This window comes from Ixodes scapularis, unplaced genomic scaffold, assembly GCF_016920785.2.
Source record: "Ixodes scapularis isolate PalLabHiFi unplaced genomic scaffold, ASM1692078v2 PGA_scaffold10__122_contigs__length_95168666, whole genome shotgun sequence".
NCBI classification, from domain to species: Eukaryota; Metazoa; Arthropoda; class Arachnida; order Ixodida; family Ixodidae; genus Ixodes; species Ixodes scapularis.
Genome location: NW_024609836.1, coordinates 73,426,654 through 73,441,253, shown reverse-complemented (window position 1 = coordinate 73,441,253; position 14,600 = coordinate 73,426,654). Strand labels below are relative to the sequence as shown.

The following is a 14,600-nucleotide window of genomic DNA, read 5'->3' as shown; positions in this document are numbered from 1 at the left end:
ATTCCACGATAGGAATCTTTTTCTTGAGCTTGCTTCAATTTTCCTGAACGTGTCTTCGCTGACTATCGAACAGGATGCACCAGAGTCCACTTCCATAGTGACTTGCTCATTTGCAATGGAAACCTCGACCATGTACTTCTTTGGTGCCTCGGTTAGCTCGCAGATGGAGAATAACTCATCCACTTCGTGCACCTGTTTTGCGTTTCCACGCTTGCTTCCCGTCGCTGGCTTCACCGCCTGTTTTTTCGAACGACACGCTGCCGCGATGTGCCCTAGCTTCTGACACTTATAACATGTCGAAGTCTTGAACTTGCATGAAGTTGGAAGATGCTTACCATTACAACGGTAGCAACTCTCTTTCTTTCCGTGAGGCGAGCTCTTCTCTGCGGTTGCATGCACGCTCGCGTCCCCTTCCACGACCGTCCTTCGATCCTCGTTGATGTCCTTCAGCTGCCTGGCTGCGGCTTCCGCCGTGAGCGCCAAGTCATACGCCGCGTCGAACGTCAACTTGTGTTCGGCGAGCAGCCTCTGTTGTATCGCCTCGCTGCGAATTCCACACACAAAGCGATCACGGAGCATGACATCGAGCGGCAACTGTTTGTCCCCGAACTCACAGTCGCCCGCTAGCTTGCGGAGAGCTGTCACGTAGTCAGCGATGCTTTCCCCCGCCGCTTGATTCCGTTTGTAAAACTTGAATCTTGCGTAGAGCTCGGAAGGCCGCGGGTGCATGTGCGACTTCACTGCTGCCACAATGTCTGCATAGTTCGCTGTCGTCGGACGACTAGGCTTTACCAGCGTAACTATGAGCGAGTACGTTTCGGCGCCGCAGCAACTGAGTAAAACCGCGCGCTTTTGTTCTTCGCTAGCCAGCTTGTGACACACGCAGTACATCTCCAACCTTTCGACATACTCTTCCCATGCGCTCCCTGTTCCGAGCTGGTATTCTCCGATGCCGTTGGTTGTCATACTGCCGCCGCTGTGCCGTCGCTGTGGCCGCTTCTGCCGCCGTTGGTTTTTCTTTGTTCTCTAACGGACGCCGCCGTTTAGGCTTAGTTTCTCGTCGCCAGTTGTAATGACTTGAGCCGAACACATCGCGGTCTTGGTTACGACTGGTAGGTTTTACTTTGCTGATCCGGTAACAAACAGATAACAAGGTTGACAACCAAAACACAAAGTCCGCTAAACATAGCTAAAACAGTGAAACTTGTCACTACATTACACTCACCACTGGAGTTGATGGGGGATCGGTGGCCGAGTGGGCTAAAGCGCACACCCAGCTCGACGCGCGTGGAGCGAAAGCTCGCGCTGCAGAACCCAGGGATCCTGGGTTCGAGCCCCACCCTTGCCCGTTTCGATCTGGATGAGCATCGTACCGGCGTGCGGTCGTGTATCACTACTGCGTGAGCACGTTAAAGACCCCAGGCTAGCGGTTGTACTGCACTGGCTAAATTGCTCATCTACAGTGTAAACCAGTGTCGCCCCTACTGGCAGACCAACCTTACTCTGTATAAATCACTCAAACGTCCAATTTGACTTTGACTGGAGTTGATGTCGGTTGTTAATGACGTTGTAGTTGATAATGTAGTTGGCGATGTTGCAAATTCTTAAAAAAGGTCGCCCGCCGCCGCCGTCGCCCACGGGAATCGATCCTGCAGGTCCTTCTCATGCGAAGCGTATACGATAGCACTGAGCTACACCCCAGCATTAGTAACCCACTCGGGTTTTTGTCGTACTCGATATCCACTCCACGCGCTCTCGGGATACAAACAATAGGCGATAACAATATGCCGTTGTAGCACTTTCAGTTATAAGAGCTCGTTCCGGGGAACGCGCTTTCCCTTGCTCCGGAAAACAACAGCAAACCAACCAACAAACAAACAAACAGACAAAAGCGTTCGGAACAAAATGGTCAGATGTCACTTTTGCTCCGAACGCTTTAGTTCACGCATCCCACAATGCGGGAGCGCGACGCAGATGCCCAGCGTCTTCGTCGTGACCTGTCGCAGATATTGCTGTGACGCTTCCGTGGATTAACGCGGGAATGCACAATTTTGCCGGGAATTTTACGAGCAACCGCCAGGATCGCGACATTCGACACCGCGACACTCTGGCTTTGGCTACGTCATTTGTTGCCACTCCGAGACCGTGTCCGATGCACGGGCAGAATAGGACACTAAGGTCCAAAACACCTTTCGGAGACGCTTTCCAGGCACGTCTTGACAAACACCTTCTCCGAGCATTCTTTTGTGACACATTTACCGGCGAGACTATTTGTGAAATGTACTAATGTCGGAAGTTGCGCTTTTTTGTGGAAAGTACACTATAGATGGAGCATAAGTACACGCTCCATGAATTTACCTCGAAAGCAAGGCGCCCCACCGAAAAAAAAAGTGCAAACATAAACTAAGCATTGCCGAAGGCTCAGCGCCCGATCAAATGTAGCGCTAGTGGTCCTGCAGCCAAACGACAGAGTTCAAAAACTAACCGTCATCTTATTCAAACGTTATTAGCAATTTCATAAATTTCCAATAGGAAAACGGTGACCGCCGGTGTCCATAAAAACATAGGTTTGGAGGCATCGACTACCGGGAATGGGCCCCAGGTTTCCACGGAAAGTAAAAAAAAAAAGATCACCCATAACATTTTAATAAGATATAACGTTCAGTTCTGAAACGCCATCTGGTCTGGACCAGTAGCGCAACTCTTGGGCGGAAATTGAGTGTTCCGCAATTTGTAGCCTATTTTTATGTCGAAGAAAACGCTTGAAACTTTGTTTTTTTCTTGGACAGGCTATACAAGTAACAAAAACCTTCTTGAAGTCTAACTTAAGGTGCAAAGTCTTTGCGTACTTACTTACCAACACCAGAAACGTGACATCCTGGCGACAAATTTACGTAAAGTGTCAGGTTTCGATGTTCTTTGTGAACGCCATTGGAACCGCATATCACGACTTGTACTTGTCCTCACTGGAGTGCAATGCGGCAACATGTGTTTATTGAATTCGATATTTTCAGGCATGGTCGACTGGAACCGCTGTCTCAACGAAACTTCTTTTCGAATGTGCATGGGTGAATACAATGATGAACGCACAACACTTGAAGGAGATGGTCGTCTTACCCGTGATGAAAGATAATGCAGGTAATGTCAGCACAAATTCATTTGCGAGTATTATTGTAAAAATACAAACCCCTGACAGCTTAAAGGGGCGATGCAACGATTTTTGTATTTTGTGCAAATACCGCTTAGAACGATCCCTGACGTTAATGACCTGTAAAATACCTGTTCGTTTTTCACCACACGCAATCGAAGTCGCAACAAAATAACAAAGAAAACGAGCAAAGGTCACCCCCTCAACTCGCAGCCAGAACAAGCGGCCCCATGATCTGGAGCCGATTATATGCCGCCAATGTAGATCATAGCCACGCGCTGGGGTTGGCAAGGCACAGGACACGCGCTGCGTCCCAGACATTGTCATGGCTCGGCTGTTTTCTTAATTGCAGCGATTGGACACAGGACACTACCCGAATGCTTCTCGAGCTATAGATTACCACGAGCCCATATCGAGGGCCCACGCAATGCTCGGGTCCAATCTATGAGCCGCATTCAAATATCGTCACTGGGCGGTACTGCTACCGCCCAGCTGCGTCATCAGGTTTTGCGAAGGAGAGATTGAATGAAAACGCTCGGTTTTGTCCTCGAAATTAGAGCCCAACAAAGGAGTTTCTTGGTCAGTGGCGTTGCGTGCGAATATCCTTGAGCCCCACAAGTGCCAGTAAGCTTGTGTAAAGTGAAAAACATTCCAATTTCATATCATTGCACTGCCCCTTCAAGAAACAAAGGTGGTGGCTTATAATGTCCACGCTTCTTGATTTCCAATTCGCTCTTTCGCGTCCCTTTCACCTACCTTAACATTTAACTAGTTAAAAATATGTTTCAATTACAATTACACGCACACCGGGTAAATAACTATTTCACTGGGTTACTTCATTTCGTACGGGAAATTGTAATTGACCATTGCTTAAAAAGGCAACGGTTTCCTTTTCTGTTTACTTGAGAAGCTTAATGTCGTTACGACTTGCAGCATCCAGAAATAAAGCTTAAACAAATTTTAAACATAGCTTTTGAACATAGAAATCGTAAAGATTCTTCCCAACTTTTCTGTGAGTTTTAAAACAATCCTTTCGAACTTTCGATCCGTGGTTTAGAGCCACCGGATTATTCTTCTCAATTCTTCAAGAACTCCGACTGCTAATCAAGCACGTCCCAAGAATCGAAACTTTTTATTGCGCCATAGCTTGGATATTATTTGGTTTTGATTATATTTTTGAGCCGGACTGAAGTAGTTTAAAGGGAGAGAAGATGGGGAGGTTGAACGGTCAATGAACACAGAGATATTACTTTAGACGTCAAACTACGCACTGAAAGCCATGCGAAGAGTACATGGACTTGGCAATCCAAGTAGTTTAGACAAGAGAGTAACCTTATTTCGTACAACCCCGTAAGAATAAGTATATTTCTCGTTGTTCCCAAGATTTATAATAAAATAAAATAGACATATAGCAGCATCTTTAGCTCGAAACTGAAGAAGTAAACAGTCGTAAACCCAGACTGAAGGAGAGGGTGTTGTAGAATACCAATGGTCAAAACAAGCAACTTGATTAGTTCCGAAAGTAATCCAAATTACTTTCACGATTACTATGAAATGAAAGTTACCAAACCACTTCAAGATTACTTGGAAACGAAATTCAATTACAAGTGTTTGATTATATGTAAAGAGAACCAAACATATCTTAGCTAGCGCCACATTCTCGTTGTCAAGAGTTCAAGATGCTCGGGACAGGAGTCGCCACACGCTGCCTTTTTTAACTTGTCAGCGCCCAAGCTCCCTTTTCACTTTACGTCCGACCGTAGCCGTCACGACGATCTCTTAATCAAGCCGCCTCAAAAGTGCAACGTCACGAAGCTCACAGTCTTTCTGACTTTTCTATCACCAACTAAACCAGTCGTGCACAATGATGCATCGCACAATAACCACCTTGGCTATTTATATTTTTTTGTGCTTGAATGGTTATACCGGTGATAGGAAGCCTACAAAAAAAGTAAAGAATATACTCGAGACTGCTTACGTGTAAGAATGCAAAAGCATTCGTGCACGCAGCGCATTCCTTCAAGTAGCGCGTCACGTCCGCAGCTTCCCCCCCCCCCCCCCCCCTTCCCCCTTTTCCGTGACGATGCATCTGCGCTGCTGCGCTTTTTTTTGTGTTTTATTTCTGAGGCGCGTACGCCTTGAAGTGGAGCGCCCCGCCGATTTCCGTGACGAAGCATCTGTGTGGCTATGCTTTCGGCCAATGGTAATGTAACTGCCGTTTCGCAGCTACGGAGGGTTACAGACAACGCCGGCTTCGCTCCATAAAACAGTTAATGCTTTCACAATAAAAAAGATATATATTGAGCACAGAGGGATTATAAACTTTTGGCGCTGCATGATCGATCCCACCAAATCGAATCATAGCGGCGGTCGAGGTCGGACTCGAAGGCAAAGGGAGTATGGAGGATGCTTGTCGGCGCTTTGGCACCAGTATTCTCGGTGAATGAGGTGTACCATCCTTTCAACACAACATGATGATGATTGGGTAGATTTTCTTGAAGCACTCACATTTACGTAGTTCCTCGCATTTTTCTTATTTTGCTTTTTTTCAGATACGGAGAATATGCGTGTTTTTTGAAGTCCACCGAAGGCTGCCCATCTACAAGTCTTGCCAGGAAGGCGGTGAATGACCTTCACAACACCAATCTTGACCTGAACAACTGCACCCGTTTTGACGGTGAGTGCAAATGCCTGATCTCAATATGAAATACTAAAAATACAAGTAATGATTGAAAATAAAAACACTTTACTTCTCTCTTTTGAGGAGAGTTGACAAAGACCAAGTCTGCTGCGGCAGCTTCCCGAGTTTTGTGTCGCAAAATAAGATACAGACAATGAGTATAAAAAATGCACGCTAGTTATTTCGCAGTGTTGAAAGACAAGATGCTCTGTTTTCCGCTATAAAAATGAATTGTAAATGAACGGATGAATTTGACACTCAGAAACATTTTAAAACGTGTCGTCTGTACTTCTCAAGCGAACCAAAGAGCTTATTCGAATAAATAAATATATACCTAACAGAAACTATATATATTACATAACTTTTATGATATTTATTAATTTATTTATTTCAGGTAAATGGCATCGCACGGGGCATTATTGCAAAGGGGGGGGGGGGGGGCGGGATACGTTTTCGCAAAAAAAAAAAAAACAATGTAGACTAAAGCCTAATATATTATCTAATTTTAAAAAAAATTGTCTCTAATTTATAATCTCATTAACCTAAAACTACGTTAGCCCGTCTCTTCTGCATTATAATTAAGGAAATATTGGTTCTTGATCATCTAATATTAACAAATGAGGAAACGAATGGATTCATAAATTCTGCATATTGGAGCAATCGTGTTTTTAAAAAATTTTATCTATTCATAAGCCGACATCATCAGAAAAATGGGAAAATATTTGTTGAATAAAGCTCCGCAATTCTGTCCTACGAGGAGTGCACTGTTACACAGCGAACACGAGTTGCGGCTGAGGGATGCTATGTGAGTCACTAAAGCTACTAATCGTCAAAGAATATTTTAACGTAAAATGTTCTTTGGCTAGTGGCTCTGGATTTCGTAAAGCCGCATTTCGTGTAGCCGTGGCCTGTGACGGCACATGACTTCAGTTTCCCCGCTAGATTTAGCGGCGAAATCGATGTCATGTGACCTCTACGCCAGTTCAGTTTCCCCGCCAGGTGTAGAGGACGAAAATGATGTCACACGACTTTACGTCATATCACCTATACAAAAATTCAGTTTCCCCGCTAAATATAAACGGAGAATTGACGTCACGTGACCCACACATGAACTCAGTTCACCCGCTAAATTTAGCGGAAATATTTGCTCGTGACCGGCCACAGCCCGTCATTCCCCGCACTCCGTGGACACAGGCTAAGAGGATCGCTGAACGTTTGTGATTCAAGAACGTTGCACGTGTCCGACACAATTGCCTAGCGATTTGCTATACAACCTTAACGCGATCGTTTAGGAGCTCGTGTCGTAGGAAATATGGCGTCCGTGTCGGTACACCGGAAAATTCCGGCATGCACTTGCGGACGCCACGTGTTATGTCACGAGAGTAAAATGTTCCCCGAAAATTTTGCGGGAAAGTTTCTCACTAAATTTGTCGTTCAAAAATTTCCGCTAAATTTGACGGAAAGATTTCTCCGCTAAATTTAGTGGGGTCGATTGGTTCATGGCGTCACAGCCAGGTGTGACGTCACGCCGCATGACCTCACGTTCACGTGTGACGTCACGCGACACGTCACGCTGCCGACTAGACCACGCGCACACGCTTGCAGGCCTTGGGAGCGAGCGCGGGTTTATACGATAAACGCTTCGCGAACGGGGCCCGATTACGGTATCGCGCTTAAAAAATACATGCAAAGAAAAGTCTTTTTTTTTTTTAAACAGCCTGGACGGGAAGAAAATTTCATAAGAAAATTTACAACGAACAAAGAAATAAAAATAAAGCTATATTTACGGCGCGAAACGAATTTGTAGATGGCGCCCGCGGGTGCCGCCGCCGGTCACGTGGTAGACTTGTGCGCCGCCGCCGCTGAACGCCGCTGCACGGCGCGCCGCTGGTTCATGGCCTCGGAGATCCCAAAGCACTCGTGGGATCTTGGAGGAAATGGCTGGTTGAACGCGTTTTACCACGCCGCCGCCGCCGTAGAGGAACAAACATTCCGGCGCGCCGTCGCAGTCAATTTCTGACCGGCGCACAGGTCTATCGCGTAGTGCTTGCGCTCTCTCGGGAGCTTCCTTTGGGTTCTGAAAGTTACTCCATAATTTTAATTCTTTTGTTGCACTTCGAACGAAATTTTAGTACATTGCAGAGACCATAGGAAGCTCCCGAAAGAGTGCAAGCATCACGTGATCACAGCAGCCAGTCACGTGACCATACGGCCACTTTTCCGCGGGCTCCCGAAGGTGTCAACTAGAGATTCGTTTCGCGCCGTAAATATAATTCTAAATGTTTCGTGTTTTTTTTTTTGTCATAAATTTGTTTCGGACCTTACTGAATTAACTTAATAATCATGATGTTCATCCTTCGACATCAACAGTAAAAGAAATCAGAGATTTTTTTTCTTGGAGAGTGAATTTGCATAGCTATGACTAAGTAAATATTCAACTCAATGTCCTCATTTATGAGTGGCAGTTACATCCGCTCAGAACAAATTTAGTCAATGAGTATAGTATTACATAGTCGCCATATATCTAAGCCTTTTAATGTGTACTTCTTGCTTTTTTACTAAACCGTCTGTTTAACAGAGCTAATTTATCTGCCACACTGTAATGTTATATATGGAATATATTGTTATATATTGAATTACCTTGTGATCACTCATCAGCCAATCAAATTGCGGTATTAGCCTGCACCAACGCTGAAGAGCCAATCCTTTTAGCAATAGGCGCGAATGTACTGAGCCATGCCCTACGTTTCTTTAGTTGACAGTGACCATAGGCTAAACATGATTCCTCGTGTGGATACGCATGTTTAAAGTATTATTCCACCCACTTCAACCTTAGAAAAGCAATACCGGAAAATATTACTCGTTGAAAATGTCATAATAAGTTCATTTTACTTTTTTTTGTTGTAAGGTTCGTTGGGAAAACAACGGTGCGATGCCGAAAGATATTGGGAATGTTTCAAGAGGGCCGAGGACCGTACCGAATTTCCAAAGGCTAGAGAGGAAAAAGTGCTCGCTGAAGACTGCAAGTGAGTACAGTTTTTGAAGTTCCACCGCGAAGATGGGAGCATCATCTTGAGGACTGACAGCGCAAAAAAGGAAGCAAAAGATACCTATACTCTCAGCAATCGGCCAAAAGTATACGCCCGTCTATTTACTCGTAATCGTGCAGCCAATTTGTAGATGAAATATAAAAATCAACTAATTAAATAATTAAGGGAGAAGTTAATTATTGAAGTTATCAAGCATCTAAATATACCCCTTGCTGTAATATAATTCTTGCGGCTTCTTCTAGATTATTCGTAATCAAGATAAGGAAGATAGTTAAAGAAAACTCATTCATGAAAATCAACGCCACTAAGAACATGCAATAGGAAAAGCGATCAGGCTGATACTCAACAAATACAACACAGTAAGTTCGCCGTCGGCAACTTCCGACAGGGACACTTGATCAAGCTGAGTGAAGGAGCGCGGGAATACAGAGCGAAGATTTTGTTCCTATTGATTGAAGGAAAATTCAACGTTGATATTACAAAATACAAAATATATCATCTTGTCAGGTCCCCTAAATACCCCCTCTTGTCATGCTCGTTCACAAATGCATGATTCATTTCGACTAGACACATTCAAGTAGTCATTTTTCCCCGATCCCGGTTTAAATCGAAGAAATTGCCTGTATCGCTAACGAATTAAGACTCTGTTGACTACTTCATTGACGGAATATACTTTCTTTTCAATGTAAACTGTTTAATTTTATTTTGTGTGCTTGCTTGCCTTCGTGTTATTATTGCATTGTAAAGAGGGTGTAAAATTGTTAAATGTCATGAATCACCTTGCCGTTTCTTTCTTTGCAATATATTTCATTTATGTGAGGGTGTGAGTATCTATAAATAAATTAATACTCTCATAGAAGAAGTGAACAGCTATTGATATGACTTGAACAAGTGTTTCAAGAAATGACTGGAAAGCACAACTGCTAAAATATTTCTTCTGCACACATCTTGTGGTTTTCACTTATATAAAACCTCCAAAAACCATGACAAAACATATTTCGAATAAAAAAAAAACTATAAATAACACTGTTCATTGTTCCCATTTTAGAACTGTGAATACAGGAACTTTTGCAAGTGCCAGTGTGTGTTTTATTGAGTATATGGTTCACTGATGTCGCCTCTTCCAGACCCCAAATTACCCTTTTCAAAATGCCACTGACTGCCTTCTTTAAAGCTGACGTTGTATTTGGGTGTGCGAGAAATCGTAACTTTGTCATCGCGCTTGTCAGAACGTAAAGAAGTTACACTTGTTCATATCTGCTGTGACTAATTTGACCGATGTTTTCAGGGTTTTGGAGTCCGTCGATTCTTGCACAAAATACATGGAGAATGGAGGATGCTCGGACGAACTAAAGCAAAAGCTCCAATATCTGAAAAGGGATTTTGCTTCACTCCGTTCCCTCTTGTGCGACCCAAACCTTCATACAAGTGAGATCATCTTACTCAAACGGTATTAGGATCTGTACGTTCCGTTTTGATATCAGCCCTTGGTTAGCACGCGTGCACAACTGGTACAATTAAATCTTTGCGATTATAGCAAGCAGCGTCATTACGGTTCGATATCAGTCCGAAACGTGAATTTTCGTCGGTTATTTGATTGGTTCCACCAGGTGTTAGCATCGAATGCGGTCGGACCTAGAGCGAAACGAAGTGTAGAATAATCAATACCTGTGGAAAGCCTGCTCTACTTCCATGCAACGTCATTGCACCCGGATGGCGCCGACTTCGCAATTGGGCCCGAGCCTGACGTCGAGTGTTTTTCGACGCGTTGATTGGATACGAAGCACATCCGAACGCTGGCGCAATGCTCGTATCCAATCGTCTTCGCTTGATCTCACTGCGATGACGCCAAAATGCTTTTGCACAGGTTTTCGATTTCTTCAAGTGTTGTTGGCTTGGTCAGAAAAATTGCTGCTCTCTCCAGTCGGTTTTCGGCCGCCGCCACGAGAACCTCCCCCGAGATTGTACACATTTATATAAGCAGACAGCCTAAGAAATTGAGGGCATGGCTTCTTATATTACCGCTTTACGCTACGGGATGCCCGAAACCATCGCCCAGCTTTGGCTTTTTTTTTATTTTTTTTTTGTCACGCGTCAGAGGGTTTAGTACGTTCCGCAATATGCTTTGCATTGATGTCATATTGGGGTTCATTGCGGTAACCTTCCTGCTGACCACGTACATTGCAGCATACACTTTACGCCACCGAATGTGTTGACTTCGGCAAGAACAAGAAGGAATTACCACCAGTATGGTGCAGTGACGTCACGTGCAAGCACGCATAAATTCCGTGACCACTGTACGCAGGGATGGGCAGTATTTCAAATACAAGTGTTTGAAATACGTATTTCAAATACTTTGTGTATTTTGCATTTGTATTTAATTACAAATTGGGTAATGTATTTGACGTGTGTATTTAAATACTAAAACGTGGGTATTTTAAATACAATTGTAATTAAATACAATTTTGTGGGCGAAAATACATCCCTCAAATTAATTGTCAGGACAATTCTTGTTTTTATGCATGTGGTCGTAAGATATAGTCTCCATCCTTTATTCGGCCATGGGGCTTGTTTCTTTTTCTCCTCCGGCTTTATTTTAAAGGCACTGTCCAGAGCAGGAAGAAAACTACGTTCTGCACCGAATGCAGTGTTTCTCAATCAAGCACAAGGCTTTAGTGACTTTGTGATTGCGGTGCTAGTCCAGGGCAAGAATAGTGACGAAATCAACGTTCACAGGCAGACTGGCTAAATAAGTGCCTGTGACAACTTGTGATGCTTTCCAGCCTGATTTCCACCCATATTTTGCCTGGAACATTCTAAATGCGCGGGTCGTCTAGATTTTCGTAACTGGTGCGAGTTGCCTCAATAAAAAATTCTCTAGCTAGTGCTGCGCGTCTTGATCGGCTCGGTTCCTTGTTGGTCTATACCAAAATGTAATCGACAAAAAAAAAAGCTGCTTGAAGCTCTGTGCTTTTTTAACCTATTACGTCCAAGCTGATCACATTTCTTTTGTGATTATATTTCTATTACGTTACTAGAGCCTCGCACACTAACTTCCGAGTGTGCGATGCAAAACTAAAATGGGATACCCAGAAACCCGTTGCAGGTGCCCTGAGATTGCTGACGCAAATTTAGAGGAATGTATTTGGAAATGTATTTGGAGGAGACCAAATACATTTGGTTGGATTTGAATCTTGTATTTAAATGCTTTTTTGGAAATGTAATTAGATTTGTAATTAAATACATTTTTAACGAAGTATTTTGTATTTGTATTTCGATACATATTTCTATGTATTTTGGCCATCCCTGACTTTACGTTACACGATGCAGCGCGAACACGACATCGACGCTTTCCGCTATTTACTGAGACAGGGTATCGACGTGCGCCAATGTTTTATCCCTTAGGTTGAAGCTCCACATAAGCACTCTAAACAAGATGACAAGTTTTGACAAAAGCGATTCAATTGTTGGCGAGAAATATTAAAATCGGGAGTCGCACCTTCTTGCTCGCAGGCTGTGTACTCATGAAACTCTATCTTATAAGCTATAGAGTGCCCTCCGAGTGGCAAATGTGGAGCTTCTTCGCGCAAGAATGTTTATTAGAAGAAAAGAATGTCTGTAATTAGCTTGAACGATTATTGCATTTCTAGGTGTGCTTGAGTGGAATCAATGCCTGAATGAAAGTGCCTTCCAATCCTGCTTGGACCTTCTGCCTCAAGAAACATGCAGGTAACGACAACTAACATAGGAGGGATTTAAGGTGGCAGCTCTACGGTGGGCGGTTTTAATACGTATTAGTAAGTTCAGTTGTAATAGCTAAAAACTGCGTATGCATGGACCTCTTGTACAGAGTGAATAAAATTGGTTCAATGAGAATATTCGAGCAAAATAGAAGAATCAACTTATATGATAGAGAAAGAGATAGAGAAAATAAATTTTGTACTGTGCTGAACCAGTCGGTTTAATGCTAACGAATATATATATATATATATATATATATATATATATATATATATATATATATATATATATATATATAAAACTGAGAAGAAATATATATATATATATATATATTAAATGTTTTTCATAGATGATAAAATGATTCAGCGGAAGTGCAGCAGTGCCTTTCTTTGGTTAAACAAGCTTTTCAATATTAGGTCAATATAAAATAAGAAACGAGTGAGTAAAGTATTTCAGAATAATTTTTTAAAGCCAGTAGAATTTCGCTTTAAGACTCCGGTAGTCTTGACCTTGACAGGATATGTTTGCCGTATATTAAAAAGTACTTGTTGCCTGCACAAAAAAAAAAAAATAATAATTACCAGTGACCTTTATCGCTGAAGGTTTACAATGCATGGACTGCTTTATTTAAGGGACAATTTCTTTTTAATTTGCTAAGACACTAAGAAGAAATTTCGGAAAGTCGTATAGTTTCTTATTAATGTATTAACTGAATATAGCGTAAAAGTTGACGTAACCTGACTTAATGTCACGTGATGTCAGATCGCGTGACATTAATTTTGCCTCTAGATTTAACAGAAATATTGTCATCAGGTGACCTCAGGTCACGTGATCTCAGGTCACAGAAAGTCGCGGAGTCAGGTCGTGATGCCCAGTGACATCAAAATGTTTTGTGACGTCACTTTTCTTGCTAAATATAGCGGGAAAATGCGCAAACTAATGAACAAACGGACGGATGAACAGGTGTTTGGGGTAGGGGATTCCGATAAAAAGCTGTGCATGCTTTAATACAAAATAAATTTTCAGTGCAGAGAAAGTCAAAATGATTAAAAGTTTACTTTGGAATCACATTCTTAACCGCTTTTAATAGAGACGGGTAAGTTTTAATAGAGGCGGGTAAGTTGTAAGTTTTAACTTACTTCACCAAAATATGAAATACTCTTTGAGGCAAATGTGAGAGCATCATATCTCGGATGAAATATTCACGATGTTTAAAGTGGTTAGGTTCATAAATCTGTGGGAGGTTCCCCTCCGTAATTGTCCGCTCCAATTCTCTTCTCATTTCTCGCAGTACTGGCAATTATAATTGCTTCCTGAATGCGACAACAAGGTGTACTCGAGACAGTCCTGCGATGAAAGCCGTGCACCACGCGATCAACATTCATCTTGACTTGAAGAATTGCAGCAGAATCGACGGGAACGACGTGAACATCAACACTCCTCTTCACTTGAAGAATTGCAGCAGTATCGACTGCAACGACGGGAACGGCGGCATCATCACGAGTCCGAAGATTTTGCTGACATTGGCTGCCTTATGCATTTCGCTCTTTCCTTTAAGAAAATAAATGCTCTAGACGGCTTGCCTCCGGCCTACTTTCTCCCTACAAATATTTCTTGTGCGATCCAAATATGTCATAATCATCTGCAGGGCCCCAATCGACCAAAGTCCCCTTCTTTTTTTTTTTTTGGGGGGGGGGGGGGGGGGGAGAAGGGGGGCTGTAAAAATAAACTGCGAACTGCAGAAATATGAAAGTCTGTGAGAACGTGGCACTATTGTCGTGGTGACAAAATACGAAAATTTGAGAACGTGACGTTGCCTGGATCGAAGGATACGGGAGGAAAACAAAATTTCTCGATGAGCCGAGGTTCACCTAAGCCTAATATTTATCAAAGCAAGAAATGATATTGTGAGCGACTGCAGCATTTGTTTTCCTGAAAAAGCTTGTCAAACAGAAAGGAAACAATATCCTCTTTCTCGCTG

The 14,600-nt window shown here is 43.0% G+C and overlaps 1 pseudogene; it reads left to right on the top strand.

Annotated features, from left to right (window-relative positions):
- The window catches only part of LOC120840932, an 89,389-nt pseudogene extending 75,205 nt beyond the window's left edge, over nt 1-14,184 (top strand).
- The last annotated feature ends 416 nt before the right edge of the window (nt 14,185-14,600 follow it).